This window comes from Cebus imitator, unplaced genomic scaffold, assembly GCF_001604975.1.
Source record: "Cebus imitator isolate Cc_AM_T3 unplaced genomic scaffold, Cebus_imitator-1.0 Scaffold667, whole genome shotgun sequence".
Taxonomy (NCBI): Eukaryota; Metazoa; Chordata; class Mammalia; order Primates; family Cebidae; genus Cebus; species Cebus imitator.
In genome coordinates, this window is record NW_016107982.1 from 55672 (window position 1) to 61671 (window position 6000).

Below are 6000 nucleotides of genomic sequence, written 5' to 3' on the forward strand. Positions count from 1 at the left end.
CATGTAGCCCAGAATCTAAAGTACAATAAAATAAAATTTAAAAAAAGAAACTAGCTTAAAAGTAACAGACCAGCACAATTACTAAATTCAGATGTAAGTAGAATCATGTAACTGAGAAGACCTGTACTGTATGAAAAAGTTAACTAACTCACAAAGAAACTGAGAAGAGAGGCAAAAAACAGATCAAGTCATAGTCTGAATAAATATCATTCCCATGAAGAGGATTTGCATCCTCAAATTCTACTAAATATATTCTTTGCTGCAACTGACATTTGCATGTGCGGAAACAGAAGAGTTTAGATCCTAGGTATTAACTAGGGAAGAGATTGCATACAAGGTTATTAATGCATGCCTGAGTAATGTGGTTTTTAATTAATAAAAAAGTAGAAATATGGATATAGGAATCCAATAATGTGTTTCAGTAGAGGAGCTCACTGAAAAACCATAAGAAAGAAAAAGGCTAAAGTGATTTGCGAGACTAAGATGGGAACAGAACCTCAATGTGTTCAGAGACCAAAATCCATGCTAATACTCTAGACGCTGAATTACTTGTCTATTCTTCAACTCAAATTAATAAACATAGTCACTGTATGTTTACTATGCATCAGGTGTTTTTTTTACAGGAACCAGGGGTACAGCAGAAAAGAAAACAGACAGAAGTGTCCATTCTCCTGGGTAAATGAGGCTAATGAGTTAGCGGAAAAGAAAGATGACTAAAATATAACCTCTGCCCTGGATTTGATTAAATTTTGAGGGTACAGGTTGAGAAACAGACATATAAACAACATAACAGGTATCTAGTTAAGTTAGGACACATTGTTATGTATTTTTTCTCCAAAGAAACAGTACGAATCAAAATGGTTGCTGGAGAAGGAGTGGACACATTTCTGTAAGGAGTGCAGGGCCCTTCTCAGGGAAGGACAATTAAATAGAGGGTTCATTTCAGCCACACTCTTTAAACTGCTGGATTCATCACCAACACCAGGCTAGTTAGTGTGGTGGCAGCAGCAGCAGCAGCAGCAGCAGCAGCAGCAGCAGCAGCAGCAGCAGCAGCAGCAGCATGTGGAAGCTTCTTTACCAACTGCCTAAATTTGAAGGATATCATCAGTCCTCTGCATGTACCTGTATCAACAGCCACAACTGAAGCAATGAGCAGTTGGTAGGCTTTATAGTGTATGTAGCTTAGATATACACACAGTGAAAGGATTTATCACTCATTTTCCTTCATGAAAATTACTTGTAGACTTTAGCCATTCAAAATATTAATCAAAATTAAGGATCCAAAAGAGGGAATCTCATGATCTAAAAGGATTAACTTTTAATCCTTACTTCTAGAAATCCATCCTATGGAAATAATGCAAAAAGCAGACAAAAGTTTATCCACAAAGATGTTAATATCAGCATTATTTGAAACATGCAAGACAGAAATGAGCTAAATGATAAAATAATTTGTGAGTCATCTCATATTTTTCTAATAAATTATTTCTCTGCTTTGATAAGTCAGAGTCAGTTTCTGTTGTCCATTACTGGAAACTCTGACATACAGACAGACAGATACACACACACATGCATACACGTACACGTCTTCCTCATCTGCTTGTTAGTGGGGCTTAGATCCAACTTAGTCCATAGAGGTGCATGCTTTGACAAAAACTATTTTTTCTCAGCAAGTTGTGTGCTTCTTGCGTGTGTGCATATATATCAGTAAAAAGAAATGCACAGACAAAATAATATACAACAAAAATAAATACATATTTTGAAACAGTGGGTACTTCTGGTTACTGGGAGTTTTCTCTCCACTGGCTTCTAGAACCTTTCTATTTTTGTAAGACGTCATAATTATAAGAAATTACACATAAACATAATTTATAAATACTTTCATAATTAAAAAGTTAAAAGATATGTTTTCTTCCAAAGAGGTCACACTAGTAGCTAAAACATACATATCCAAATAATAATATACATGCCAATATGGCAAGTGCTGTCTATGAGAACCTTGTGTTGTAAAAGTATACCACATAGCAAATGACTTTAACTTTACTGGATGGAGTCCCATCCTGGACCTGAGACCCATTCCTATCTGACCAGGATGTCTGTGAGTGGACCAGAGCTTGGGCCCAGTATCAGGGTCTCAAGATTACCACTGTTTTATTATGAATCTCCTATATACTTGGGACTCCTGGCAGCCTGACAGAGTACTTGCTTCTGAATTAGAAGACGTAGTTCAGGTTCTGTCACTCATGAATGAACAAACACTTGTTAAACACTTACTCTGATCCGAAATCGATATCTGTGCTTTGCATGTGTTCTTTCATTGACCTTTACAGCCATCTTGAGAGGTTGGTGCTATTATCCCTATTTTCTGTGATCACAGGTCAGTTTCTCCATCTGAAAACACGGGTTCAGAATAAATGATTTTCTAGGTCTCAATCAGCTTTCACTTTTCTACAACTTTGTGAATTCAGTCCTCATCATAACTTACTGTGTGTTCCCAAACTTTTGTACTATTCATGTTGTCCTTTTTCCACCATTGCCTGGGTTAACCTCCAGATTCTTCCTCTCGCTTTAGATTTGTGGTCCTATTCTTGCTTCTTTCAGTCCTATATGACACTGCTCATCCTCCCCCAAGACAGATGCCAGGTATGACACATGAAAGGGGCTAGGAGACAAGGAATGGATGTTGGTCTCAGTGTTTCTCCGGGTAGGGTATGAGGTCACTATACTCTAAAGGGGTCCTCCTGGATAGATAATAAATGTATCCCTGAATGTTAAGTCTTTTCTTTGGGGACTGAAGACACGCCTGTGGAGTTTCATTTTGATGTGCAACTAAAGATTTTTTTTATTAATACAAATTTAAAATATGAGTAACTAAAACTTGGTTTTCATGAACAAAAATTAGGGCATTATTAGGTTTCTATACACTTTCATTTTATATTCTATCAAGAAGTCTGGCAGGCACCCAGTGCTTTGACAATATTGCAAAGCTTCTACTGAGACTGCACAAGCATAGATCAGCGGATTCCCACAACTTTCTGGAAGGGTGCTGTATTACTTACACAGTGTTAGCACTGTCTTAAGTTGGTTTGCATTGTTGCTTTTATTGTATTAATTAATAGAGTTGAGAAAAGTGTTGGAACTTGCTTTTGTTGTTTATTATGTTGGTTAACTGATGCATTTTTAGAGATTTTATTGTTACTGTGCCTATTCCAATTTTTGGTCTTCACAGAAGTCTTTTCCTCTGGAAAGCAGGAATGCGTAGGTTGGGGAGGCTTAGGTCTTCTGCTCTGCTGTAATGAGTCAGCATCTAAAGGGTCAGAGTGCTGCTGATTTACAACCCAGCTGGATATCTTTTGAGCCTCACTACATGGCCATGTTCCTATTGGCAGGAGTTACTGTGCTGGCTGATGACCCGTGGGCAGCCACCATATTCCAATCAAGCAAACTGACTGCTGCTTTAAATTTATATCATGCCTGTTGCTGGAAAAGCAAGGAATCCGGGGATTATCCAGGATCCTCCAACAAGCTCTTTCTTTACCCGGTTTGGGCTGGAAAGAACAGAGTGGTGAAGCACTTATTAGTCTGAAACGCTTGACCATGAATCTTGCTGATGACAGAAACTGGCCCGATGCCTCGGGCAGAGATACAATCAATGAATACAAACAGCAATAATGCTTATAGTTTAACCCTTTTTCCTGCAAAAGTATTTCCTGTCTCACTCAGCTCAAGGGTCTCTTCTTCTAGGCACTTACACTTTATTTTGAAGTTTTATTTTTCCACGCCCAGTTCCACAGCTCTGCAGAATATTGGTTGAGGGTAGGAACCATGCCTCACTCATCTCTATATGCTCAGTGACTGCACAGAGTGGGAGGTTGATAAAGAATTGCCGGACTGAATTCAACTCAGAAGACAAAGTCCAGCTTATGTCTACACAGTCATTGTATGTGCGATTTGAATGATGGCTTACAGTGAGAATCCAGTCATCAATAAAATTAGGATAGACCTCCAGTCCCCAGGATAGGTGTGGAGAAAAGTGGAGATATTGAAGGTAATGAATACAATAACATATGTGATATTGTGCTGACCTAGAACCAGAACCTGAGCAACGCAATTTTATAAGACAAAGCTGTTTTCCAAAATTAAGTTGTAATGGCTGCCCCATTCTCCTCACAATAACTGCTGGCCTTGGCTTCTGTAAATAAAGCTGCTAGTTTGCTCTGCGAAATAACTACTATGTAAAGCTGCTTAAACTTTGCTTATCAGTAACTGCTCTCTGTGGCCCTAATGTGACAGGCAAGCAGTCCTAACCCACGCTATCTTGGCTCCCGTGACTTGTAATAAGTAACTAAGGTCTGTGATTTCCACCTTACCCAGAAAATGTGTAAACAAATGTGTATCTTGACTTCTGTAAACCGCTTAAGTAACAAACGGAATGACAAAAGTCCCCTGGCCCTTGGAATACCCAGATCCCTCACCTCCGCCCAGGAGGTGATTTACAGAATCCACTAGCCCTCTCATCCCCATCCCCGCTCCCAAGGTGGCTTTTCGGATATAAAAAGTCTTGGCACCCTCCTTTTGACGCCACGGGTTGGAGAGATGCGAGTACTCTGTGGCCGCCAGCAATAAAGACCCTATAATTTGGCATACTTTTGTCTTGGTGTTAATTTTCTATGCTCGGTCCAGTATAACACATACATCTGTGGAATGCTGTCCACCAGCCATGCTCTGGGAAAGAGATTTTCATTTATTACTTGAGTTACTCCTCCAGATAGTCCCAAAGGTTGGCATCTGTAAGCCAACTTTAAGGGAACCAGAGAATCAAAGCTCTGTGACTACTTAACTGCATCAAAGTAGCAGAGATGGGAATGCAAACTCAGAGAACTTGATAACTCCATTTGAAGACAATGACAGGAATCAGTTGCTGAGAGGAGGAGCAGATAGTGTGGGAGGAGGTAAAGGACAGAACGTGGGAAAGCATGCTGTAAGCCTTGGCAAATGCAAGGGGCATTTCTTCCCTAGAAATAGAAGGGAAGAATGAATGATGGGGTGAGGTTTGGGTAACCTGGATAATGATCCCCCGATGATATCTACATCCCTGGGGATACATCACCTTACATGGCAAAAGAAGCTTTGCAGATGTGTTAAATTGAGGATTTTGAGATAGAGATGTTTTCCTGGATTATCCAGGTGGCCTCAATCTAATCTCAGGGGTCCCTATTAGAAGATGCAGGGCTGGGCACAGTGGCTCACACCTGCAATCCCATCACTTCGGGAGACTGAGGCAGAAAAATTGCTTGAGTTTAGGGGTTTGAGATCAGCTTAGGCAACATAGTGAGACCCTTTCTCTATTGAAAAAAATAGCCAGGTATGGTGGCATGCCATAGTACCAGCTACTTGGGAGGCTGAGGCAGGAGGACTGCTTGAGCCCAGGAAGTTGAGGTTGCAGTAAGCCATTATTGCACCACTGCACTGTAGCCTGGGTGAGAGAGTGAGACCCTGTCTCAAAAAAACAAACAAACAAACAAACAAAAAACAGATGCAGGAGGGTCAGAGACAGATTTGACAGTAGAAGCAGAGGTCTGCTGATGTGGGACCACCATGTGCCAAGGAATGCACCAACTTCCAGAAGCTTAGAAAGGCAAGGAAGGGATTCTCCCAAGAGCTTCCAGAAGGCATGCAGCCCCGCCAACAGCTTGATTTTAATTCACAGAGACTAAATTTAGACTTCTGATCTCCACAACTATTAAAAATAAGTTTGTTTCGAACTAAGCCACCAAGCTTGTGGATGTTATAGTGGCACAAGAAAACCAGTGCAGGGCAGAATGTGACTATACAGAGATCTTGAAGTGCAGAAAATGTTTCTGCAGCCAGAGTTTGTTTTGGGGTGAGGATGGACTAGGGTGAGCACCAGGGCACTGTTCTTCAAAGTGGGCCCAGGACATCTGAGTGCCTGTTCACAGGCACCCAGTTCTGGCCTAGTTCCGCTCGAATTAAGAGGCTTAG